We start from the raw sequence: 26,990 nt of genomic DNA on the forward strand, positions 1-26,990 counted from the left end.
GAGCTGCGCTGGCCCTCCGGCACCCTCGGCCCGGGCCCGCTGCCGAGCCTCGGCGCGCCCGAAAGGCCCCTAGACTCCGGCCTGAGCTGCGCTGGCCCTCCGGCACCCTCGGCCCGGGCCCGCTGCCGAGCCTCGGCGCGCCCGAAAGGCCCCTAGACTCCGGCCTGAGCTGCGCTGGCCCTCCGGCACCCTCGGCCCGGGCCCGCTGCCGAGCCTCGGCGCGCCCGAAAGGCCCCTAGACTCCGGCCTGAGCTGCGCTGGCCCTCCGGCACCCTCGGCCCGGGCCCGCTGCCGAGCCTCGGCGCGCCCGAAAGGCCCCTAGACTCCGGCCTGAGCTGCGCTGGCCCTCCGGCACCCTCGGCCCGGGCCCGCTGCCGAGCCTCGGCGCGCCCGAAAGGCCCCTAGACTCCGGCCTGAGCTGCGCTGGCCCTCCGGCACCCTCGGCCCGGGCCCGCTGCCGAGCCTCGGCGCGCCCGAAAGGCCCCTAGACTCCGGCCTGAGCTGCGCTGGCCCTCCGGCACCCTCGGCCCGGGCCCGCTGCCGAGCCTCGGCGCGCCCGAAAGGCCCCTAGACTCCGGCCTGAGCTGCGCTGGCCCTCCGGCACCCTCGGCCCGGGCCCGCTGCCGAGCCTCGGCGCGCCCGAAAGGCCCCTAGACTCCGGCCTGAGCTGCGCTGGCCCTCCGGCACCCTCGGCCCGGGCCCGCTGCCGAGCCTCGGCGCGCCCGAAAGGCCCCTAGACTCCGGCCTGAGCTGCGCTGGCCCTCCGGCACCCTCGGCCCGGGCCCGCTGCCGAGCCTCGGCGCGCCCGAAAGGCCCCTAGACTCCGGCCTGAGCTGCGCTGGCCCTCCGGCACCCTCGGCCCGGGCCCGCTGCCGAGCCTCGGCGCGCCCGAAAGGCCCCTAGACTCCGGCCTGAGCTGCGCTGGCCCTCCGGCACCCTCGGCCCGGGCCCGCTGCCGAGCCTCGGCGCGCCCGAAAGGCCCCTAGACTCCGGCCTGAGCTGCGCTGGCCCTCCGGCACCCTCGGCCCGGGCCCGCTGCCGAGCCTCGGCGCGCCCGAAAGGCCCCTAGACTCCGGCCTGAGCTGCGCTGGCCCTCCGGCACCCTCGGCCCGGGCCCGCTGCCGAGCCTCGGCGCGCCCGAAAGGCCCCTAGACTCCGGCCTGAGCTGCGCTGGCCCTCCGGCACCCTCGGCCCGGGCCCGCTGCCGAGCCTCGGCGCGCCCGAAAGGCCCCTAGACTCCGGCCTGAGCTGCGCTGGCCCTCCGGCACCCTCGGCCCGGGCCCGCTGCCGAGCCTCGGCGCGCCCGAAAGGCCCCTAGACTCCGGCCTGAGCTGCGCTGGCCCTCCGGCACCCTCGGCCCGGGCCCGCTGCCGAGCCTCGGCGCGCCCGAAAGGCCCCTAGACTCCGGCCTGAGCTGCGCTGGCCCTCCGGCACCCTCGGCCCGGGCCCGCTGCCGAGCCTCGGCGCGCCCGAAAGGCCCCTAGACTCCGGCCTGAGCTGCGCTGGCCCTCCGGCACCCTCGGCCCGGGCCCGCTGCCGAGCCTCGGCGCGCCCGAAAGGCCCCTAGACTCCGGCCTGAGCTGCGCTGGCCCTCCGGCACCCTCGGCCCGGGCCCGCTGCCGAGCCTCGGCGCGCCCGAAAGGCCCCTAGACTCCGGCCTGAGCTGCGCTGGCCCTCCGGCACCCTCGGCCCGGGCCCGCTGCCGAGCCTCGGCGCGCCCGAAAGGCCCCTAGACTCCGGCCTGAGCTGCGCTGGCCCTCCGGCACCCTCGGCCCGGGCCCGCTGCCGAGCCTCGGCGCGCCCGAAAGGCCCCTAGACTCCGGCCTGAGCTGCGCTGGCCCTCCGGCACCCTCGGCCCGGGCCCGCTGCCGAGCCTCGGCGCGCCCGAAAGGCCCCTAGACTCCGGCCTGAGCTGCGCTGGCCCTCCGGCACCCTCGGCCCGGGCCCGCTGCCGAGCCTCGGCGCGCCCGAAAGGCCCCTAGACTCCGGCCTGAGCTGCGCTGGCCCTCCGGCACCCTCGGCCCGGGCCCGCTGCCGAGCCTCGGCGCGCCCGAAAGGCCCCTAGACTCCGGCCTGAGCTGCGCTGGCCCTCCGGCACCCTCGGCCCGGGCCCGCTGCCGAGCCTCGGCGCGCCCGAAAGGCCCCTAGACTCCGGCCTGAGCTGCGCTGGCCCTCCGGCACCCTCGGCCCGGGCCCGCTGCCGAGCCTCGGCGCGCCCGAAAGGCCCCTAGACTCCGGCCTGAGCTGCGCTGGCCCTCCGGCACCCTCGGCCCGGGCCCGCTGCCGAGCCTCGGCGCGCCCGAAAGGCCCCTAGACTCCGGCCTGAGCTGCGCTGGCCCTCCGGCACCCTCGGCCCGGGCCCGCTGCCGAGCCTCGGCGCGCCCGAAAGGCCCCTAGACTCCGGCCTGAGCTGCGCTGGCCCTCCGGCACCCTCGGCCCGGGCCCGCTGCCGAGCCTCGGCGCGCCCGAAAGGCCCCTAGACTCCGGCCTGAGCTGCGCTGGCCCTCCGGCACCCTCGGCCCGGGCCCGCTGCCGAGCCTCGGCGCGCCCGAAAGGCCCCTAGACTCCGGCCTGAGCTGCGCTGGCCCTCCGGCACCCTCGGCCCGGGCCCGCTGCCGAGCCTCGGCGCGCCCGAAAGGCCCCTAGACTCCGGCCTGAGCTGCGCTGGCCCTCCGGCACCCTCGGCCCGGGCCCGCTGCCGAGCCTCGGCGCGCCCGAAAGGCCCCTAGACTCCGGCCTGAGCTGCGCTGGCCCTCCGGCACCCTCGGCCCGGGCCCGCTGCCGAGCCTCGGCGCGCCCGAAAGGCCCCTAGACTCCGGCCTGAGCTGCGCTGGCCCTCCGGCACCCTCGGCCCGGGCCCGCTGCCGAGCCTCGGCGCGCCCGAAAGGCCCCTAGACTCCGGCCTGAGCTGCGCTGGCCCTCCGGCACCCTCGGCCCGGGCCCGCTGCCGAGCCTCGGCGCGCCCGAAAGGCCCCTAGACTCCGGCCTGAGCTGCGCTGGCCCTCCGGCACCCTCGGCCCGGGCCCGCTGCCGAGCCTCGGCGCGCCCGAAAGGCCCCTAGACTCCGGCCTGAGCTGCGCTGGCCCTCCGGCACCCTCGGCCCGGGCCCGCTGCCGAGCCTCGGCGCGCCCGAAAGGCCCCTAGACTCCGGCCTGAGCTGCGCTGGCCCTCCGGCACCCTCGGCCCGGGCCCGCTGCCGAGCCTCGGCGCGCCCGAAAGGCCCCTAGACTCCGGCCTGAGCTGCGCTGGCCCTCCGGCACCCTCGGCCCGGGCCCGCTGCCGAGCCTCGGCGCGCCCGAAAGGCCCCTAGACTCCGGCCTGAGCTGCGCTGGCCCTCCGGCACCCTCGGCCCGGGCCCGCTGCCGAGCCTCGGCGCGCCCGAAAGGCCCCTAGACTCCGGCCTGAGCTGCGCTGGCCCTCCGGCACCCTCGGCCCGGGCCCGCTGCCGAGCCTCGGCGCGCCCGAAAGGCCCCTAGACTCCGGCCTGAGCTGCGCTGGCCCTCCGGCACCCTCGGCCCGGGCCCGCTGCCGAGCCTCGGCGCGCCCGAAAGGCCCCTAGACTCCGGCCTGAGCTGCGCTGGCCCTCCGGCACCCTCGGCCCGGGCCCGCTGCCGAGCCTCGGCGCGCCCGAAAGGCCCCTAGACTCCGGCCTGAGCTGCGCTGGCCCTCCGGCACCCTCGGCCCGGGCCCGCTGCCGAGCCTCGGCGCGCCCGAAAGGCCCCTAGACTCCGGCCTGAGCTGCGCTGGCCCTCCGGCACCCTCGGCCCGGGCCCGCTGCCGAGCCTCGGCGCGCCCGAAAGGCCCCTAGACTCCGGCCTGAGCTGCGCTGGCCCTCCGGCACCCTCGGCCCGGGCCCGCTGCCGAGCCTCGGCGCGCCCGAAAGGCCCCTAGACTCCGGCCTGAGCTGCGCTGGCCCTCCGGCACCCTCGGCCCGGGCCCGCTGCCGAGCCTCGGCGCGCCCGAAAGGCCCCTAGACTCCGGCCTGAGCTGCGCTGGCCCTCCGGCACCCTCGGCCCGGGCCCGCTGCCGAGCCTCGGCGCGCCCGAAAGGCCCCTAGACTCCGGCCTGAGCTGCGCTGGCCCTCCGGCACCCTCGGCCCGGGCCCGCTGCCGAGCCTCGGCGCGCCCGAAAGGCCCCTAGACTCCGGCCTGAGCTGCGCTGGCCCTCCGGCACCCTCGGCCCGGGCCCGCTGCCGAGCCTCGGCGCGCCCGAAAGGCCCCTAGACTCCGGCCTGAGCTGCGCTGGCCCTCCGGCACCCTCGGCCCGGGCCCGCTGCCGAGCCTCGGCGCGCCCGAAAGGCCCCTAGACTCCGGCCTGAGCTGCGCTGGCCCTCCGGCACCCTCGGCCCGGGCCCGCTGCCGAGCCTCGGCGCGCCCGAAAGGCCCCTAGACTCCGGCCTGAGCTGCGCTGGCCCTCCGGCACCCTCGGCCCGGGCCCGCTGCCGAGCCTCGGCGCGCCCGAAAGGCCCCTAGACTCCGGCCTGAGCTGCGCTGGCCCTCCGGCACCCTCGGCCCGGGCCCGCTGCCGAGCCTCGGCGCGCCCGAAAGGCCCCTAGACTCCGGCCTGAGCTGCGCTGGCCCTCCGGCACCCTCGGCCCGGGCCCGCTGCCGAGCCTCGGCGCGCCCGAAAGGCCCCTAGACTCCGGCCTGAGCTGCGCTGGCCCTCCGGCACCCTCGGCCCGGGCCCGCTGCCGAGCCTCGGCGCGCCCGAAAGGCCCCTAGACTCCGGCCTGAGCTGCGCTGGCCCTCCGGCACCCTCCGGCACCCGCCCGCGTCGTCAAAGCGAGCGCTACGCGCTCTTGATTGACCGCTCGGCAGATAAACTCAGCCATTCGTCACCCCACCGCAATATATAGGGGAGCAGCGGATGTGGCTCCCATTGGTCAGTGTCATGGAAACACTGGTATCCGGGGAGGGACTGTGGATTCCACGTGCGGGCCTCTCGTGGGGCCTGTGGATGGCCGGCGATGGGACTCACCTGTGCGTGCGTCCTGGGTCTGGCTGATGAGGGGCCGCATCATGTCTGTCATCTCCGAGCCGTTGCAACCCGTCTGGGCTGCTCTCTGTGTGCTGCTGCTGCCTGTCCGGCTGCTTGTGCTCCTTCCTGTTCTCTCTCTGGGGCCGCAGGTGGTCCCAGTCTTCGGGGGTCCCATGGAGCCGTCGCCCTTGGGCCCGGGCCCTGCTCCACCTGCACCTGGTCGCTCCTTCCCTGCAGCAAGGTGCCCCTCAGGTCACCGCCTCCAAGGTCTGCAGGCTGCCGTGGCCTTCAGTCCGGGAATCTCGGCCCCGTCTAGGCGGGTCCCAGCCAGCAGGCCTGTATATCGAGCAGGCTTGGCCGCTGGCCACCCTTCCTGAGGAGGATTGATGGCCGAGAGGGCAAAGGTTGCGCTGCCTGAGTGGAGACAATGACAATGCGAGGTGTGAGTTACCAGGTCTCCGTCGTCTGCCTCCTCTCACTCGGCAGGCCCGACCCACCGCGCCAGAGCCACGGGCCTCCTCTCTCCCTGCGCACTGCCTTCCCTCCCCCACGGCCTCGGCCTCGTGGTCCCCAAGCACACGGCCGCGCCCACGCTTCCACCGCCACGCCCCTCTGCTCCAGGGGCCAGGGCCCAGGACACACGCACACGGCGCCGTTGGTGGCCGACGGCAGGAATGACCCTCAACTGCCACCTGATTCTCACAGGGAGCTGAGGACGGGGGACCCCTCCACTGGCTTCAGGAACGCATACCACAGGGAGTGCCTGTGCACGTTGGGACGTGGCCCGCCCACCTTCTGTCCTCGAGGCCCCTCCCGGCACGGCAGACTACGCTGTTCTGCAAACCAGGCCTTCCAAAGCGGCTGCCTTTGGGGGTGGGGGCCGACTGCGGGACACCCCCTTCCCAATACGAGCCCAGCGCCCCGGAACACCCTCTTAAATACCGCCAGACCCCGCCCGCCAGTCCCTGCACCAGCCCCTCGAGGCACTGACACCAGATGCTGCCAGCTTTGCTCACCTGTGGCCGAGTTCCAACTGGTCTCTATGTCCGCCCCTGCTTTTCTATTTCACAAAAACTAAAGCAAAGATCTTTACAATGACCCGCCGGGCTCTGCAAGATCTAAACCCTCGTTACTTCTCTGACCTCCCTCCTCACTCCCTCATCCGGCAACACAGCTATTACACTGCTGTGTGCAAAGCACTGTGCCCATCACCGATGGCCTTGAACCTTAAGAACTTCATACACCAGTGCAGGGACACACGTCTTTATAACTAACAGGGTGGAAAGTTCCATAATTCAACTAAAAACTTAAGCAGACAAAAAACCCGGGGGCAAGGTTACTTTACGTAAAATACAGAAGTTTCGTGACGAGACATCTTTTTAGGCGGCCTCTGGACAGAAATGTCACTAAGTAGGAACGGAGGAGAGGCAGGAGACACTGGGAGTTCTGTGCAGACGTTGCTTCACCCACACCGGTAGGTACCTGCCGAGAACCTCCTGTGTGTCAAGACGTGTTCAGTGCAGAAACGGGGGTCCTCCTTCTGAAGGGAGGGGAGCTACGACAGCTGAGGACGGCAGGCGGCCAAGGGCTGCTCAGCTCCACAAGCCTCCTGGCTGGGACCCCCCTAGACAGGGCCATGATCCCTAGAGTCAAGGACATGGGAGCCCCCAGACTTTTACACATTCACCATGAGCACTGTGTATTTACATACATACAATCTCTGTGGACCACAGTCACATCAAGGAACACAGTCCCACCCGCCCTGACAGTGTACACGGGTGCACAAAACCTGCCCACTTAGCGCAGGGGCCCTGGCTCGTGAGCCAGCCCAGCCCTCACAGAACTGTTTCCGTGACCTCGTCTGCCCGTGAGCAGGCGCGTCCCAGCGCGTCCCACGCTGCACAGCAGTACGAGCAGCGCAGCTGCCCCCGAAGTCAAACATGGGCGCCTGGCTTCCTTCCCTCCGCCGCGGCCCTCCAGTGCTACTGCGTCCCACCCCCTCAGGGCGTCCTGCCGGCTCTGGGGCACACACAACTGAGGACGGACTCCGCCGGGGCCCCACAGAAGTGCCGGCCAGGCCACGGTCTCTGGGAGCCTGCAGATGAAGGGCGGCTGCCCCCCACCGGGACAGGCCACATGCTGCTGGGAGAGCGGGGGCAGGCGGCAGAGGACTCGGAGCGGACGTGTCAGACAGAAGCCAAGGCCACCCCTCCCTCTGCTCAGCCTGAAGACTGGGAACTCATGAGGGAGCTCAGTCATGGTCCCCAAGGTGGCTGGGCCCACGGCACAGCCACCACTCGGGTTGGCACAGCCAGAGAGAGTCCCAAACAGATGGAAGCGGAGGGCGCGCCCGACCCCGGGGCTCTGTCCACAGCCTCCTTCCCCTCCCTGTCCGATGACTGCCTACTGTGGGCTTTTCAGATTCAGCCTCCACGCTCCGGACAGCTGTACTCAGCTGATGACACCACACGCCTACAGACCGGAACTCTGCAGCTCCTTCCTAGGCCCCCTCGTCCCAAAGACCCCCGTCCTTCAGCCACTCAGCCCAAAAGTCTAGGCATCTTCCTTGACTCCTGTTTCTCTTGACAGCCCGTCTAGAACCTGCTGAACCAGCGGTCCTGCCAGCGCCATGTTAGAATTACACTATGAGCTCCATCAATTCTTACAAAGTCCACGGCTAACGCTGGAAGCCAACCCCACTCATTTCTCCCCTGAATCACCACCTAGACCCATGGACTTCGGCCCAGTCCCAGTCCCCGGCCTCTGGGCTTGCCGCCTGCTGCCCTGTGCCCTCCGCAGGGGCTTCTGCGTGCCCAGCAGCTGGAGGGACCCTTTTTAGCAGGAAACCCAGAGCATGTCCTTGCCCTGCTCAAAACCCTCCACAGACTTCCCACCAGGTCCTGAATAAGACATCTCTAGCAGGGCCCATGAGGTCCTGCATGGCCTGTCCCCAATCACTGCTTCAACGCCACCTCCACTCACCTCTCCATCAGTCAACATGGTCAGTTCTCTCCTGCCTCCGGGACTTGACACTGACTGTTACCTCTTCCCAGAACGTGTCCCCGGGAGACTGGCAGGGCCACACACGGCACATCGTGGGCGTTTTGGTTCAGGTACTACCTGCTAGACCATCCTACCTAACGCAGCCTTATCCCCACCCTCTGCACACAGCCCCGACCACATCATCGTCCCAGTGCTGACACCGCCTGGGACCCCATTACATTTGTTTGCTTGTTGAATACCTGTAGCTTTCAAAAGAAAATAGTCTCCCTACTAGGTCAACACTTTCTTCCTTCACCGCTGTTTCTTCAAACCAGAGACCTGTGTGTGGTGCAGGCCAGGTGCTGAGTCGTGTTTGTTCAAGCAAAACAGTCTTTGGGGCAGAGCAAGGCGTGGCAGCCTGCCAGCCACAGTGCATGGTGGCGGCAGAACCGCTTGGGGTCAGTGTCAAGGGACACACTGTTTCTGCGCGCCACCTTATACAGTCCGTGCTCACCATGCACTGTTCCCTGTTTCCTTTCTTCTCTCTTTAATGAGCACAAATGAGACGCGTGGCCACAGCCTCTGCTGCTTTGCATAGCAGTGCCTCCCTTGAGTGTTGGAATGGAAAGAGAGCTGAAGACAGTTGTTCTGAAAGCCCTGAGGAAGGATGAAAACGTGTGCTCAAGCTGTGATCCCAGGCCCACGGACAAGAGTAGAGGAGGCCCTCTACCCCCGTGCAGGAGACCCTGTCTCTGAATTAGGATCGGGGCACCGAGGAAAGGTTTGAGCACAGGGTGACCTAAATGAGATTCACAATTTAATTACACTCCTGTGTATGCTTACACTATAATGGATCTTACCAAAAATATGAAATAAAGCCAATGTCCTTTGCTTATCTTTTAAATTCCTAATAAAAAGAAAGATACAAAAAGTATGAATTCTGGCGGACACGTGAGAGAGTTACTCAACCTTAGGCGTTCCGTCTGAAAATATAAAACTAATGATATCTACCCCACACGGCTACAGAATTACCCAGGAAACAGGAGGTCAGTAGGCTTGGATACCTGGAAAGAGCTATAGAAACGTGAGGATTATGGAGTGTACTGTCAGCCCAAGGGGTTCCGTTAACTGCGGGAGGTCCCCAGACTTGATGAGTCACATGGTCTGACCAAACTGCACCCCTTCCCTCGCCAGACCCACAACAAACATCTGGGATGCGGTGCGCTGTGACCCTGTTCCCAGCTCCAGCCTCAGCACTCTGAGCATCCTCGGGCCCTTCCCAGCATCTCTGTCCTTGACTTTGCTGCCTCACTGTCTGCCAGCCGCACAGCCGCTGCGTTTTCCATCCCTTGCTACAACCGTCTGATGCTGCGCAACGGGGAGAACGGGAGCGGGCGCTGTGCCCCTCCTCGTGTTTCCTGCCGGCACATCCCAGTGGACTGAGGCACTCCAGTTAGAGCTGGGCCACAGTGTTAGGGACCATGACAGGCACCCTGTGGACACTGCACTTTACCCCAAGAGACAGAGACTAGACCCCGAGGGCAGAAGAATAACAGCCCCTATGACACTGCTTTTCTCCAGCTTGACAGAAGCTTCGTGAAGTCTTTTGCTTTACGAAGTGGGTGGGTGTCTGTCCCTGTCTCTGTTTCTTCCAACCGAATACAATGCAAAGCCCTAGCGGGGCAATACAAGTGCGCTCAGTCTGTCAAAGTTCTTCCATCAGCACAAACTTAAAAAATTAAAGATTTGCTTTTAACTTAAAAGGTGAAATGGAAAAGCGGCCCCCTGCCCCGCGCACGCACACACACCGCGATACTGAGATTCCGTTCTTCCCTCTGCGCGAGGTCTCTGGCCTGTGGACACTGCAGAGAACAAACAGAAGATGGTTTCCCTCGGTTGCCTACGCTGCATCAGTTGGACACCCCGAGGAAGGAGAGCACATTTTTTAGAGTAACTAAGACCTCAAACTTCAAGGCAGAGGGGGAGGAGGAGAGAAAGAAGTAAGTTTCCTGAGACACACATGAAAAAATTAGTATCAGGCAAGTGTTTGGCACAGGAAGGTCCCCTAGGGAATGAAATCTGCCCAAGGCTCTGGTTTAGGAATAGAAGGGTCTGGTGGAGCAGGCGCAGTCCTCGGAAAACTACACACCCAGTTCCTGGTAGGGTTGGCTTACCTCTTCATCCTTCTCTTCAAAAGTAGATCCCTTCAGTTGGGAGTCTAGTACTTCTTTTTCCAACCACAGCATGGAAAGCCAACAGCAGGGATGCTCCAAAGAGCTGTTAACAACCCCCTCCTTAGCATCGTTTCCTTCCAAAGGAAGACGGTAAAAATGCTTGCCTGTGGGTCAGTTTCCTGCACGCGCTCACTGCCGTTTCATCAGAGAAGTTAGGAGCACATTTGCCAGAAGGATGCCGGGAACATGGCGGGATCTTGTATGATCTCATATCCCCCAACCCCTGCTTTTTTTCACAGAAAATCACAGATTTTTACTAAAAATTAAGAAAACAAGCCACTGGTATTATGGGAAGAAGGAACCCATAAACCTTCCCAACTTTACAATGCTGGGAAGTTACCGATTTTTAGAAAGTAGGGAGTAGGGAAAAGAGCCTCGAAGTCCCAGTGATCTACCCTACAGACACCCCTGCTCTGCTCTGCCACATAACGATGTGCAAAGACGCGGAATTGAGAATACTACTTCTTGTGATTCGAAGGTCCCTAAAATCGATACAATGACTTGACGATCCTATGACAAAAGTAAAAGGCATCGGGGTATCGCCATTATTGCGCAGGGAAAGTACGCGCTGAGTAAAGGTCTGTGGATGAGCAAGCAAGCGCGTCCCGCCTCGGCTGTGGTTTATGTACGTACTCCCAAGTAACCCAGTCCAATCAGCACTGCACTAGGGATTTGAGTTCGCTTATCAGGGCTAGCAACCCTCCCAGGGTGCCGAACGACCCACTAGGATGCAGAAAGAAATGGCTCGACTTTCTATTGACAGTGTTAAGCTAAAGAAAGAAAACAAGATTTGGAAGACGCTCGCACTACCAGGCAGACTGTGAGCAGGGCCCTCTCATGGACCGTGCCTTAGATGGTCCCACGACTTGCTGGCACTCAGGAGTGCCCTGTGGGGAGACTGGGGCCCCAAGATGGGTCAAACAGCTCTGACCTTTCTCGTTTGTGTGCTTTGAGCCATGCTGGCATGCTGGGGCTTCTGCGGGCCCGGCTGAGCGGAGTACTGTATTAAATTATCAGGCTTTAATTAAACTCCCACAGAACGGACAAGGTGCTTAAAAAGATTTTTCCCTCAAACAGGTGCAGACTGAAGATAATACGAATAATGCAAATAAAAGTGAGTTGCTCAAAACGGGCAAGGCCACATGCCCCCCTCACCTTGCAGGAGTAGCTGTTCACCGGCCACACGAGGACGCGAGAACGACCACAGCGCACTCACTTCTGACCGGGCAGCAGCAAAAACTACTCCCAAGTATCAGGAAGACCTTTTGAACTATGTACGTCTGCTATTGTTAACAATAAACGTCCTGAGTTATATTTGTTATAAGCTGTTAGCACAGAGCATCCTTCATGCATCGGCGACGGAAGGGCATTGACCATCCCGTTCTGACACTCCAAGGAACCTCGCGGGGACTGCGGCGAGGAGTCGGGCAGCCATGTCGGCCAGACAGCTTTCTCTTCAAGGCACCTTTCACTCCCGAGAGCAGGTGTTCAGTGACCTCTGCGGCGGCCAGGAGTCCCCTGCCGCTGCTCACATCAGCTCATCTGACAAAGCCTGGCTGGAGCCCGTTCATTTTAATTAGAAACCCTGCCCATTGCCCCACAGCCCCTCCTGACTTTGACCCCAGAGACCCTTCTGGACACCGTTTCTTCCCTAGCCTGTGTGCTGAGGCACTCCCTTGGTTTCATTCCTCCGGGTTTTCAATCACAGGGTTTTGTAGCATCCACAGCTTCTGACATGTCACAGCCTGCCTGCTGACAGCAGCCCTCCCGGCCCCTAATGCGCCACTGTTTGTCTGTCTTCCTGCCTTTCCTGGGGCCGAGGGCCAGAGCAGGTAGCCCCACAAAGGATCCATCGGCGCCCCGGAATTCCTTTAGCATGAGGACAGGCAGCTGGGGCTGTGCTGGGCTCTTTGAAAACCAAGGAAACGGCTCTCATGACTTAGAAAGATGTATTCTAGCGGTTTGAGTCAGGGCTCCTGAATTATTTACCAGACCAGGCTGAGCAGCGAGAACTGACAGAAACAAACAGAACACATCTGCGGGAAAACTGGGCGGCCAGCAACGGGGGCTTTTACACACACGCCTGCAGCCCTCAGCTCACGGCCGCGTCCCTCGCACGGCAGCGGCTTCGGGACGCGCGGGCCCCCCCACATGCGTGGCAAGGGCCTTAAGAGTTGAAATGATAACAAGCTGAATTTCAACCAGTCTGTTAAAACGGCTCTTCCCTTTCACTCTCCTGTTCGCTCCCACTGGACGTGGTCACTTACATTCCCTAAGAGTGTTCTGAAATTTTAATTTAATTGTTTCTAAGACATTCTAACCTGCCAAAAGGAGAGAGAAGCGAAAGGATTACATGCAGTTTTTGTTTTTTTCCCACATAGCTCCTTTAGGAAATCTGTCAAAGTCATTGAAAGGGGCCGTTTGATTAGGTTACACACACAGGATGTACCAAAATTTCCACAGCGTCTACTGCGGCAGATCAGGGTCACGCTCAGTGCCCTCCAAGCCACCTACCAGTGAGCATCACCCTTTCTTCGGTGCTGCCCTCATTTTCTCTGTCACATCTGAATCCCAGACCGCGTTCTACTTCCCATCCATGGTCCTTACTTGGTCTGCTCTGGCCTGGCCCTGCCCCCTCCCTCCCTGCCACTGGGCTGCCATCGCGCTGCCTTTGCCGCTGCCCTGAGTCCCCACCTCTCCCCTGTCCTGACTAGCTCCGTGCATGCTGGGAGTCCCAGTCCCTTTCCCTAAAAAGGCTTTTCTCACCTTGCCATACAAATCCAGAGCGCCCTGAACTTTTCCTTGAGAGCAGTGATCAAAATCATGACTTCATACCGCTGTTGCACGTCCCTGAGATCATGTGTAAGGCACACCAGGCCACGGGTGTGCAGCCCACGCACAGGAGGCCCCTAAAGCATAGTTGCCGCGTTCCACAAACAAGGCCGGGGGGGGGGGTTGTCCAGATGAACCAGGGCTCAGGCACGCCCTTCAGGAGCCGCCCGTCGTGTGCCCTCGGCGACACAGTGCAGAGCACTGCATAGCGGGCACTGCTCTCACGCCTTGCCCTTCGTACAGCCCTGGCCTCTCACCCCTGCTGGGACCTACACTCGCCGTTGGTTGTGTGGATACAGTCCATCCAAGGAGGGGAAGAGACCTGAGTATATTCCTTGGCCTTAGCATCTCTAGGTAAATCACACAAGCCTCTGAGCCACGGTTTCCTCATCTGTCACACACAGGCCAGCTGGGGTGTGAACACACGGCCACCTAAGCACAAAGCTCTGCACTAACCTGGAGCCTATCACTGCCCGCGTCCCAAGTCCACACGGGGACTGCATCGCACAGGCAGGACGGTGGCCCACGTGGCTGATCCCCATCTCAAAGTCTGACCGGCCCTGTGTGACTCAAAACACCCCCCTTAAGACTTACCACCTGGCATGGCCCCAAGTCCCTCCCCCAGGGGTACCGTTAGGCTACGCAGGGCGAGCCGGGCCCCGGGCGGACAAGGCCCCTCCGGTCGGGCACGCCACTGCGGGCTTCGAGATCCCCTTCTCGAAGGCCAAGGCCAGCCTCCTTTCGGGGGCGGTGCACTGCGTCCTACACAAACCTGCGCCTCAGGCCTGCTCCCAGTGCTCAGGGGCACCTTCCTCATCAGCGCCAGGGCCTGCCTCAGCTTCCCTGGAGCACTCCCGTGTCTTGATTCCTTCTCTTTGGCCTTTGCAACAGACTCATCTACAAGTTAGTTTTTGTCCACCCCCCCCCCACACACACACGCTTTTTAAAAATTCTTTTGTAGAGGATTTCACCACCAAGCAGTCAACAGACACTGTGTCCTTTCTTCTGTCTCTCTGCTACCAATTTCCACTTGGCCTGCAGACAAAGGAACAGGCCGCAGAGAGTGTTAGACACTCTTCAGAGTATTAGCCTTTATCGGCCTGGCTGTAGAGGCCATTTCAGAGGCCGGGAGGCCACTCGGGAACTCACTCCGTTTCACAAAGTGGGCTCCCCAGAAGCGTTCACTGTAGTCTGCAGACGGGCTGCAGGGGACCGGGGCACCCCCACCCACCAGCATCCCCTTCCCTGCTGTTCTGTCTCACGCCATCACCGGAAATAGGTCAACCGAGTTCACTAGGTTTAGTGTATAAGATGCCATTACCTCAAGGAACAACCTTATCAACAAATGCGACCCCAGAACTAGTAACTGTAAATGCTTAACTGGTCTTATAAAAGGTAAGTTATGGGTTCTGCCTGTGGTTCACATCTGCATTGATTTTATGTCTTAAGGCAAAACAGGATCCATTTGCAAACAGGTAGAGCAGGGTTCTGTCTTTTCTCTTTCTCGGTTCATTTCAAGTGAAAGGGAAGTAGCTGCCTAGGACACACGCTTCAATATCACATGATCTAAACATGCCCTCCCAGAGCACCTGCCTCAGTCACAGATTCCAGCTGCTCACGTGGCCTCCCCTAGCCAGCGCCCCACACCAGCCGTGTTCTCAGACCTCACGCCGCTCCCGGCAGTGCAGGGAGCACCCTGCTGGGGTAATTCTCTCACGGGTCCACGGGTTCCTGATGAGCCCGTAAACTCTAAAGAGAGATGCTGAACTCTCGGCCAAGAAGCCCCAAATTCAGTGTCTCCACTGATGTTGGCCACAGTCTAGAGCTGTTTTCATCGCACTTGAGAACGCAAAATGCAGAAGGATGGGCGTGGGAGCTCGCTGTGCAGAAAACACACACAAACTGGACATTGTAAATGGAACTTTTATAGACTCATCACTGGGATGCACTATAAGGAAAGGGAGAGAAAGCTTTTTCCTTTTTATCCTACTTAGTTCTGTATTTTCCTCTCAGATAAATATATCCATGTATATCTTATGGAAGAATAAAATTTAAAAACAAAAAAAGGATGGGTATTTTTTCCTGTAAATATATATATTTGCATTGCAAACTCCCAACTACTAATCTCAGTACAAATGTAACATTATTCTGTATCATTCACAAATATGACCCTTTCACTCTCGTCGGGTTGATCACCTTACAATTCCAAACACACCCCTTGTCCATCTGTCCTTCTTTGCTCTGGCCTCTGGCCACCGCACGGAGCTGGCCCTGCTGTCTCAGCAGCTGTCCTCCCGGCTCCCCGACCTCCCATCGCTCAGCTCCTAAATCCCAGCTGCTGCGGGGCCTTCCCGTGCCCATTTTCCCTGGCAGGCCGAACATGGCCTGCTCCTGCTTCTCAAGCCCCCTTTCCCCCCAGCACTGCTCACACCTGTTACGCACCCCATGCTCTCCAGGGACGCTCAGACCCAGATCACACTAGAGCCCCCGTTAGTCCCCCTCTCCCTTTTTTCCCCGCTGTGCTCGTCCACGTCCCTGTGGGCACACACGGGTGTCACTTCTCTATCAGGGGTTCGTGTACAGGAAAGGCAGACGTGAGAGGTGATGAATGCCCTCATTAACTCCATGGGGGGCATCCGTCAATAAAGCCGGAAAATAAAATAAAGTCTGACCTCCGAGTATTTCTCCCTGTATTCTCACTACCATGCTTTCTACATTTTCATGACAATAAAAGCCCCACCAGTTTTCTAGCACGTGTCTCTGCCTCCCGCCCCACGTACATCGATAACAGCGTTTGCGCGGCAGGAGGTCCTCTCTTCCTTCCCGTTGTATCATTTACCCAGTGTCTGCTGTGCTCAACAGGCACTCGAGAACCATCTGTTGAATTGAACGGATTTTCCTAATCAGATCGTAATGCTTTAGAAATAGACTCTTCTGCACAAGAAAACATGTTGACACTTAGTAGGAGCTTAATAAATATTCACTGATTGATTAGAACTGGCTGGCGTGGTTTCATTGTTCAGGCAAAATGAAATACAGAAAACAAATGTCCACCTCAGGATGGCATCCCCTCCCGAAACAAGTGGAGACCACCTGCCCCCCTGAGGTATATAAGACGAGCATCTGGCCTGGCTGCCACAGAAAAGGGGAGATCAGGTTTTTACAGCACTTTCAGGGTGAACAAGGTAAGATGCCATTAGTAACGACGGTGAGGAGTCATTATTGATATAGGTTACGACCTTTATCCTGATGTGCTGGAATAAGAGACTTATGTACCCAAATGGGACGAAAGGTTCATGTTCATCAAGAATTTGGAAACAAAGGGCAGAAACTCACATTGGGAACATTCAGGTTTATCTACGGACCCGTGGGAAGAAGGCACTGCCATTTCCCACGGCCTATGCACGGACTTCAAGACAGAGCCTGCCCAGCGGAAGAAAGGGTTCAGGACCAAGAAAGCTACTTTTTTACATATAAATATGCAAGTAGTAACCAGCAACCATTTAAGAGAACATAAAGAAAATCCAAAACCAGCATGTGTCAAATTAATGAGATTTGGGGGAACAAAAAATTTTTAAAAAGACACTCTTTTAAAGTTTGCTTCAGTACAACAGGGCCGCTTTAACACACACCTCATTAGATGGAACAGAGGTTAAAGAGATTCAACCAATCTTAGCCCAGATTTATTAAATACTATGCAGATCTTATAAACTCATTAGAGAGTCAATACTCGTTTCCGTGAAATCAGTAAATCTTCCTTCATGCTTGTTAGCACTCTATCATTTAACAAGGAGCTGGGTGTAACCGGTGCTAAGATTTAATATTTAGAGTTTTATTGAGGGAAAAAACAATGTAAAGATTTATTCAATATGCTTAACACTTAACAAACAGTGTCGCAACTCAGGGAAGTAAATATGGAATGAAAACAGTCCTAATTGCTTGCTCTGAGGCAAGTGTTCAATCTGCCAATTTTTAAAATGTATTTAATAAGTAGATTATTAAATCGAGTGCAACGCTCATTAAAGATCATATCAATTTAAGGCATTCATCTCAGCTATGATTTATCCAGCCCAGCGCCCCAGTGAGTGAATGTTCTTTAGGTCTCGACAGCCCACTTCAGGTTTAATAGGAATCTGGTCGATTTAGAGATGCGTTCAGCAGGCGCGAGGGCCCGTGAGTAAGGAACCAACCTGCACACTCGGTGCCGCCGGCCAGTAAGGTTGGGACACACGTAGTGGACTTGGAAGCAGTTCAGAGGGGAAATATGGCAGTTCTGTGCGCTTCTGAAGTGCCTCTAAGTGGGACACATGAGAGCAAAGAACAGACCCTGGGGGAGGGTGTCAGCCTGGAGGAGTCCTGCGGAGCAGAGCTGGGATGTGAGTTTCTGGGGTACCCGTCTAATGGCTGGGGCGCCTCCCCTGGGAGTCATGTGGATTTGGGCCATAACCCTATCTCGGAGTCCCCATGATGTGGTTCATTCTTCTACGCGTGTTGCTCCCTGGGCATCTATATAGAATGACAGCTTTGGTTAAGTTCTACCTGATGTAATATCATTATTCCAAGTTGTTATTCCTGCTGGTTTCGCTGTTTTGTGTGATGATAGATACAGGACAGACGTATAAAGCAAGCTCCATGCTGAAACAATGTCTTGGCTGCTACATGCATATTGTGACTCTGTTTATGAACAGAAGATAACATACCATTTTTTACCTAACTATTAAGTCAAAGCCCCTGGGTACTAGAGTAGGGGAATAGCAGAGCTCAGACATAATCCTTTCATTTGCCTTTTTAAGACTAAACGATAATATGTTAGCTTCAATTTATTTAGTAGCCACTATATAGTGGATATTACATCTTTTATTATTTTTAAAAAATCCTCAAAGTAGTACTACATATCTGTATGTACAGAATAATAACCTGAAACTTAGTAATTAAATAACATGCCCTAATTTACATAGTTAATAAGTGGCAGAAATGAATCTGAAATACCAGTTCTCTCACTACAAAGCCATATTCTATGGCTTCCATGGACCGTCCAAGACAGAGTCCATTAAGACCACGAGCTGAGCAGCTACCATACTTTCCCGACACAGTGCTAACTACCAAGGCTACGGGGATGAACCGACAAGCCTCTCTTCAAGTAAATCACTGTCTTATTGTGGTGACAGCCAAATAAAGAGAAAATCAGCACACAGTAAGCCAAGCTATATGCCACCCCAAAAGCGGTACTTAGCCACGCTGCACGGGAAAATCAAGGGCGGGTCCTCAGACTGTGAAGCTGTGTGTGGGGTGGCACTAAAGAGAAAAGAAAAAATGAGGCGGTGGCAGAAGACACCGCACGTGCAAAGGCGGGGTGTGAGGGTCCGTGACATCTGAAGTGCTGTGAAGTCACCCAGTACCTCTGAAACCCCGTGGGACCCTGGCCACGTCATTCCCCAGTGCTTCGGAGAATGCATTCTGGTGCCAATGCCACAAATACAATAAATGCGATAAGGACGTCCTTCCCAACAGATGGTGCTGGGACAAAGAATGTCCAAATGAAAAGTATAATCTGTGACCTCAAATTCAGTTCAGATACAAAACTAATTTGAGACGGAAGAGTGGTCTACTTGGAAAACTCAGGACCATAAAGTTTCTAAAGGAAAATATCTTTACAAATTTGCACTCGGCAAATATTTCTTAAATGGGACACAGAAATCACTAATCACAAAAGAAAAATATGATGGATAGGACGTCCTTAAGACTAAAAGTGTACACTCATCAAAACGCATCATTAAGAAAATAAATTGCTAAGTTACAGACAAGAAAATGTTTGTGTATCGGACAAGGAAATTAAATCCAGAATATATAAAGATTACTACAACCCAGTAACAAAAAGACCATCCAGTTTTCTAATGGGCAAGAGACTGAGATAAATTACAAAGAAAAACATGTGAATGGACAATAAGTTTATAATAAGGCACTCAATTAGTCGTTGGGAAAATGCTACTTCAAACCACAATAAGAGTCATTTAGTGTCTTCTAGAATGGCTACACATAAAAAAAGCCGGTAACTGCAAATGTTGTGGAGGAAATAAAGCAGCCAAAACGAATACACTGGCTTTAGGTTCTGAACACTCACTGGTCAGTATTTTTATGAAATTAGGCACACATACAGTCTGTACCCCAACAATCCTAATCCTAGTCTGTACCCAAGAGAAACAAGAATAAGTATCCACACGAGACTTACACAAGAAACTTTAAAGCATCCTTTTTATAGCCTCAAACTACACAGAGCCATTGAGAGGTATATGATATTGTGCATTTGACAGCTGCTAGGAGAGTCTATCTGGAATGTTCAGGAAAAAAAGATATATGGATAACCACATTGTAGCTCATTTCTATGAGGGAATATTCCTCAGCAGCAAAGACTGAAGAAACTACGGATACGTGTAACACTAGGGATACATCTCAAAAAGTATGCTATGCGTATACAAATGAAATTAGACAATAAGTAATCCATACACCTGCAGAAGTCAATGACCTCTCTGGGGTTTGGGACGGAGTTGAACTAGAGAGGGTCATGAGGAAACATTCTGGGGTTCAAAACTCATTCAACTGAAGATCTTAACGTTGTAATTTTGAAATGTACACCACAAGAGCAGACAGGCACTCCTCAGAAGCCGTAATAAGGGCCCCTTCAAATCCCCCCCTCCGGCTGCCACGCACAACTGAGAGCAACGAGGGGGTGGCCAGTCCTACGTCCTTCAAGCTGGAAAGGCAGGTCCCCGGAAGGCTCCCTCGCTGGAGTGCAGAGCACGCTCTGTGCCTCACTTCGTATTTTAACCCACTGGATGAACGAGGCCAGCCGTGGGCTTTGCGCTCCTGAATAACCGTTAGCGGTTGGAGATCAGAATCGTCTACTGGGAAGAAAGCACACGAGGCTTTAGAAGGCCTGGGCCTGTGAGTACCAAGTCAGCAATGGTCTGTGGGACTTCAAGCAAGTCCATGGCCGGTCCATCCTGGAGCCGGGCTTCCCATGACGGTCATGTGTGTGTGGGTGGTCGTGGTAGGCGCTGTAGTATGTAGTGAGCGACAAATAGTCTGTGGCTGATACAACCAGAGAGGGGACACAAAGAACACAGTGTAACTGCACACGCCCAGAGCAATAGGACCTGACCTCTGGATTCTAAGACGCGTTAAGGCACAGAGCAGTCCATTTGACCTTGGTCTTCTGATTCAGATGGTAAAGGACTTTCCACAGCCCTAACCCGTCTGACGTCTACCTAGTGTCTAGAATCTTTGCTACTTTTTGCTATAAAAGCCACAGAGCTTATCTGTCACATGAAAAGCGACAACTCATGTCCTTGATTTCAAGCTGCTACCCTTTAGCAGGGAAGGGAAAAAAAGGACGTCAGAATTTAAGACAAACAGACCTGGAGGGAAAGTAGGCTAAATACAAGTAAGCTTAGTTATCCCTAGCTAATGCTCTTCTAAAATTGATCAGCCAAAGGGATTTCTGGGGGGAAAAAAGGAGGAACCATCACTCAGACGAGATAACAATCTTAATTGAAATCAGAAAACCTTCAAACCTCTTTGTATATAAATGTGTGTGCTGTAAGAGTGAACATTTAGAATCCCTTTGGGATTTTTAAAATTCTGGACAGTGTTTTATCACTTTTTTTTCTCCACTCGGAAGGGGCAGGGTGGAGGGAGGGGTGGGAACCGTCCTCAGCCTGGCTCACTGGAATCCAGACTCACAGGGACGCAGCGACAGGGAATTCCAGCTACGGTGCGAGCTATGGCTGCAGCGAGCCAAGGACTCCTCTGGGTGGTGGGAACGGAGTGAAGGTCTTTATCTCAACACAATGAGAACAGAGATGAGGTGGGGAGGAGAGCTGACTGCTGCAGCTGAGCACACAACATCCTCTGGACAGTTATAAAATGCAGGTAGATGGCGCATCCTTTATAAATATGTACTTTTAATTTACTGGTGTTTAGAGAAAGGGAAGGAGGGAGGAAGGAAGAGGGAGAGAGACACCGATTTGTTGCTCCCCTCATTCACGCATCCTTGGTTGCTTCCTGCACGTGCCCGGACTGGGGATAGAACCCCAACCTTGGCCTATCAGGACGACGCTCTAGCCAATGGAGCTGCCCAGCCAGGGCTAAGAGGCGCATCCTTGAGTACAGCTGTCCCAAGGGCTGCTACTCTCTTTTGTTCTCAAGCATCAGATTCAAGAGAGATTTCCGGGGAAAACCAAGTTTAAAAAGTTATTGACATGAGTCTCTAGCCAAGACGTGGGAGGCCGCACAGCCCCGGAGGACATGTTCCTGTACCGTCCCTGGGGCTCTTCAGAACAAAGACCACCCTCCCTAACCCCTCCTGCGGAGCGCGGCAGGGTGTGGGTCCTCGGAGCACCAAAGAGAACACCGAGACATCCACTTTCAGCTCCAATGGCTCAAGATCTTTGAAGTCGCCACTCCTGTTCTCAGGAGAACAATCCAGGCAATGGCAACCCGATGACTTTCTCTGACTCATCCAAGAAACAGGTCTGCACAGCGAGCCACCAGCCTGGCACTGGCCAGAGATGCACCCCAAGAGTCACCGCCAATACCTGCTTGCATAGAACTGCAGCCGCCAGAGGCAGCAATGGGTGGGACACTGAGACGATCACTGGGATGAATTCGAGGGGCGTGAGTGTGGCCTGTGGAGACTGAGAAGCCTTGGGGGCTCCCGCACATCTGTGGGACTTACCTCCAAGAATCCCCAAATCGCCACAGGGTGAACGTCAGGAAGGACCCCCTGGCACCGGCAGGGGGAGAACCCCGCCTCAGAGCCATGGAGGAGAGCGGTCCTCTCACGCTAGGCCCCTCCGGCCTTCCTTTCCCACCAGACGGGAAGCGGCAGCCCTTCCGCAGCTCATGGCCCAGAGAAGCGGGGCTGCCCGAGGACAGAGACGAAGGGGAAGCGCGTGGCACGCCCTTTCCCCACAGCCCCGGGGCCGCAGCCGTTTTCCGGGCTCCGGCCTTCGTGGTGAGGTCCCGTGGAAGCTCGGGTTCTTGAGAGAGACCCGAGGGTCAAGAGCTCGATCGGAGCAAGTTGTCATGGAGCAGGGCAGGCTTGGGCAAGGCCTCTCGGCCCTCTGAGCGCCCGCTTCCCCGCTGCACAGGCTCTCGGGTGAGCTCACCCACGGCCCTTTCGGTGTTTGTCGGCTGTGCACTAACTGTGACTGCCGTTCCCCTCCAGGTACCGGGACAGCGCTAACTAGCGCACCCTCGACAATGTACCTGTGGTCGCTTTGCACCGAGTACAGGGAAGGCTGGGTCACGGCTGTAAGGAAACTACAACTATGAAACTACACAGACACGCGCACACACACACGTGGCCGCCTTTGGGGCGGCGAGCGAGGGCGGCGGGAAGACGAGGGGACGCCGGTGTGCCGAGGAGCAGAAATCCAACAGGCCTCACTGCCCAGCTCACACGTCGTCAGCCACCACTGAACTAGCATGTCACTCCAGAATCAAATTAATTCAGAAAAGTGAAAGTCTTGTCAGAGAGAAAAAGAAAGGCTATCAGCCATTACAGTACAATTGCCGATGTATGCAGGACTCCTCGAAATTCATTCTTTTCTCCCCTGACCTGTTTCACCACTTCATCCCACTTCGGGACCCCCCGAAGGCCCTGCACGCTGCAGAGCACAGAGGGGCAGTGTCCTGCTGACACTGTCCACGCCGCCTCCGCCTCCCTGCTCTGGCCGGCCTGGCTGAAAGGCACAGAGCAGAGGCATACGGAGGGCCCAGATGTCTCTCCTGGACAATCCCAAGTCCGTTACAAAATGACGGCACCTCTCCTGGCTCTGGGATGGCCTGCAGAACTTCCACCAGTCCCATTTTACCCATCTCTTTGGAGCCTACATTAAAAAAAACATCCTTTAATGTCAAACCTCCCTTCCCCTGGCCCGAGGCACTGCCCCGCCTACGGGCACAGATGCGGTGACATGCTGAAGGCAGCCCGCGTGACCAGCAAAGCGTATCAGCGAGCCCAGGGCTGTGTCTCTCTGGGTTGTGAATAAACTCTAGGAAATCTCACTCCCCAATTCCAGCAACGAATTTTCCATCTTTAATGGGTCATTTTGTTACAGAAACAGGGGAGTCCAAAAACAAACCCCAGAGTTTGCAGCTGGGAGATAGGGAGCAGGAAGCAGCTTTCAGGATGCCCTTGCATGCCTGGAGCTAGTGGCTGGATACATTGTTGCAAAGAGCCGCTTTACTTCCAAGACTCAGGAAGATGGGAGGGATCTTGGACTGTGGGCTGGTAGGAAGAAGCAGACAGAGCCTACGGAGGGTTCTGTGAATGGTCAGGACGGTTTGCAACACCCATTGTGTGAGAGGACGCAGGGGGAGAGAGGAGGCAGGGAGGAAGAGGGAAGGAGCTGCGGACATATTTTTGGGGGGCTGGCTCTGGCTCTAGGAGGCTCTCTCTCTCAGGCTCTCTCTGGCCCTCACGCCCTCACTCTCTGGCTCTCGTGGGCTCCCTCCATGTGGCTTGGAGAAGGGGTCTCCAGGCGGCTTTAAGAAGAGGCTCTTGCCAGGCTGCTTGGAGAAGGAGAGGAGATCCATGCGGTTTTCAGGAAGAAGGCAGTTTACAAGGAGGCTGAGAATCCAGGCGGTCCTGCATTGAGAGCTGGAGGGCACCACAGCACAGAAAGGACCTCCCCAATCAGAACTGAGTGATTGGCAGCTACCGGTAAAGCTGAACTGTGCCTAGGAAGTAGGGAAACGGGGTTTCTGACTTTCCTAAGACTGGCCAGGTCTGGGAGGGGGAGGCAGGACTTTGTGTAAATAAACAATTCTTTTTCTTTTCACCAAACTCTGGTATTCACAGTTATAGTTCTGGCGGCGGGCAATCGGGCCCCTGACTAAACAGCCCGTGCGTTCTGTTTCAATCGGAGCAGCCCAGGGGTTCTGTTACAATTTTTGGTGACCGCGGCAGGACATTAATAATTGCCCGTGGCAGAGGAGGTAAGATGGCGGAGGAGTGAGGAGAGGTTGCGGTTTTAGGCTCCGGAGACCCGTCTGCAGTTTGGTCTAATTGCAGACAGAACATCTCAGTGAGCAGCTGGACATTGGCGGGAGTTGAGCCAAGGCACTGCTGGATTAGAGAAAATCCATCTGGGAACAACCTGTTTAGTGAGGATAGCGGAGGAAAAGGGGACGAAACGGGATTCCTGACTGGGGCGGCTGCCCGAGCTGCGGCAGGAAGCACACAAAGGATTTTTGGTGACCACAGGCTACCCCAGAGAGGAGTCAGGCGGAGAGCGGATCTCTGCCCGCTGGCAGAGACGGGACTCGACCAAGTGGCATTGGCGCTGAAGGACAGGAGACAGCATGCTGCTGGGCAAGTGAGAACATAATTCTCCTTTATATTTTTCTCTAGTGGACGGTGGAGACGGGAGGAAAGTTTGGGGGTGGTAGGCCGTTCTGGAGGAGCCCAGGCGCAGAGGCCCGCTCATCCACTCCTCAACCCTACCCTTGGGTCGCGGGGGCGCACATAGGGAAGTGCCCTCATTCACTGGCCCAGGTGCGCGGGGCTGTGAGTCCAGGCGTCCCTCGGACACTCCCCAACGGACATAAGATCAGTGCCCCAACGGGCACAGGGAGGGCCCACTGAACACGCAGAGGACTGTGCACAGACACCCCTAGACAGCTCCCGTGGGCGCAGGGCCCCAGGCCGGAAAGCAGACCACTAGCGCAGGCTCTGTTTGTGCCTGCCCAGACGGGTGAGGGAAGGTGGGCAGCTGCAGCACGGGAACAGCGGGAGGCGGCGACCCACGGACACTCGATTCCACTGAGCACAAGTGTCCCCGGCCCTGCCCTAAGAGGCGAGAGACCAACTCCCGGAGCTCGGCTCAGCGGGACTGAGGGCAGGGGGCGGCGCGCGAGCGCAAAAGCACCTCAGCCCGGGGTCAGTTGGCGCCAATCCCGGGGAAAGCTCTCGGGCCGCCCGCGCGGGCAGGGACACCTCGGCGCGAACGGGGAACCGCCGCGGCCCAGCGAAAGCAGGAGCCAATCCCGGGGAAAGCGCTCGGGCCGCCCGCGCGGGCAGGGGCACCTCGGCGCGAACGGGGAACCGCCGCGGCCCAGTGAAAGCAGGAGCCAATCCCAGTGAAAGCAGGAGCCAATCCCGGGGAAAGCGCTCGGGCCGCCCGCGCGGGCAGGGGCACCTCGGCGCCAACGGGGAACCGCCTCGGCCCAGCGAAAGCAGGAGCCAATCCCGGGGAAAGCTCTCGGGCCGCCCGCGCGGGCAGGGGCACCTCGGCGCGAACGGGGAACCGCCACGGCCCAGCGAAAGCAGGAGCCAATCCCGGGGAAAGCGCTCGGGCCGCCCGCGCGGGCAGGGGCACCTCGGCGCGAACGGGGAACCGCCGCGGCCCAGTGAAAGCAGGAGCCAATCCCGGGGAAAGCGCTCGGGCCGCCCGCGCGGGCAGGGGCACCTCGGCGCGAACGGGGAACCGCCGCGGCCCAGTGAAAGCAGGAGCCAATCCCGGGGAAAGCGCTCGGGCCGCCCGCGCGGGCAGGGGCACCTCGGCGCGAACGGGGAACCGCCGCGGCCCAGTGAAAGCAGGAGCCAATCCCGGGGAAAGCGCTCGGGCCGCCCGCGCGGGCAGGGGCACCTCGGCGCGAACGGGGAACCGCCGCGGCCCAGAGAAAGCAGGAGCCAATCCCGGGGAAAGAGCTCGGGCCGCCCGCGCGGGCAGGGACACCTCGGCGCGAACGGGGAACCGCCGCGGCCCAGAGAAAGCAGGAGCCAATCCCGGGGAAAGAGCTCGGGCCGCCCGCGCGGGCAGGGACACCTCGGCGCGAACTGGGAACCGCCGCAGCCCGGCAGCAGTGGGCTCCAACCGCGGGGCAAACTCTCGGGCCGCCCAAGAGCGCAGGGGCTTGCGCGCAAGGGCACCTCAACTGGCTACAGCGGGCAGCAAGGGAGCGCGCCGTGCCGGCAACCGGGGGCGCACACCAGTCCTGCAAAAAACAAGAACCTCTGACCTGCCACACTAGACCAGCTGCGGACCCAGAAAAAGAAGGCAACACACCAAGGCTAAAACGGAGTAAAAACATCGATTTTTTTTTTTTCCAAATTTTTTCTCCCAAATTTTTTCTCCCTTGTTCTTTCTTTCTTCTTATTTCTTTTCTTTCCTTCTTTCTTTACTCTTTTCCTGGGGTTTTTTGGGGGGGTTTTGGGGGGGTATATATATATTTTTTTTAATTTTTTTCTCTCTTTTTTCTTTCTTTCTTTCTTCTTTATTCTTTCTTTTCTATCTTTCTTTGTTCCTTTCTTTCTTCCCTTTTGGGGTTTTTTTTAGGGGGGGTTTTGTGGTAAATTTTTTATTTTCTTCTCTTTCTCTCTTCTTTCTTCTATTTTCTTGGGGATTTTTTGGGGGGGGTGTTTTTCCTTCACCTCTTCCAATAATAACAAACTTTATCTCTAACGTGTTGCATATAACCTCTCCTTCTCATCCTTTCTCTTTAATCGTGGTTTATTCATTTGTGTGTCTAGCTTAGCCCCCCTATCACTCTAAATAATATAATATAATTACTATATAAACCCAAATACAATACAATCCCACTTTCTTACTATACTATGTATTTTTCTATCCTTTTCTTCTATTTTTATTAACATACAATGTAAATATTACTAACTGGCTTGCACAGTCTCAACTATTATTAATCTATCAACCCCTCTATCAAAAATTATATTTTTCCTCCCCCAAAACAACTCTTATCAATTCTTCTTATAGTATAAAAGCTCAAATCTCTTTACATTTATATTAATACGGGCTAGTTGGCTAACGATAGCGGGATAGAGAGTGGGGGATACTTTCTGAGGGTGTGGGTCTCCTGCCTGGGCTGTGTGTTTATGTCTTTAACAGCATATCCACAAAAGAACTCAAGACAAAGCGGATAGAGTGACTCTCAACCAAGTAG

General features: G+C 57.6%; 1 long non-coding RNA gene across 2 annotated transcripts in view; it reads left to right on the forward strand.

Annotated features, from left to right (window-relative positions):
• The window catches only part of LOC149992057 (uncharacterized), a 174,676-nt gene extending 163,101 nt beyond the window's left edge, over positions 1–11,575 (forward strand). The window contains exon 3 of one of the 2 annotated variants that reach the window (XR_016508470.1): positions 11,271–11,575. This is a non-coding gene — a long non-coding RNA (uncharacterized LOC149992057). Of the gene's footprint in view, positions 1–7,566; positions 8,121–11,270 lie in introns of those variants that run through there. The other variant, XR_016508471.1, reaches the window with a different exon arrangement.
• The last annotated feature ends 15,415 nt before the right edge of the window (positions 11,576–26,990 follow it).

The sequence above is a fragment of the Furipterus horrens genome, unplaced genomic scaffold (genome assembly GCF_987537825.1).
Source record: "Furipterus horrens unplaced genomic scaffold, mFurHor1.1.pri manual_scaffold_16, whole genome shotgun sequence".
NCBI lineage: Eukaryota > Metazoa > Chordata > Mammalia > Chiroptera > Furipteridae > Furipterus > Furipterus horrens.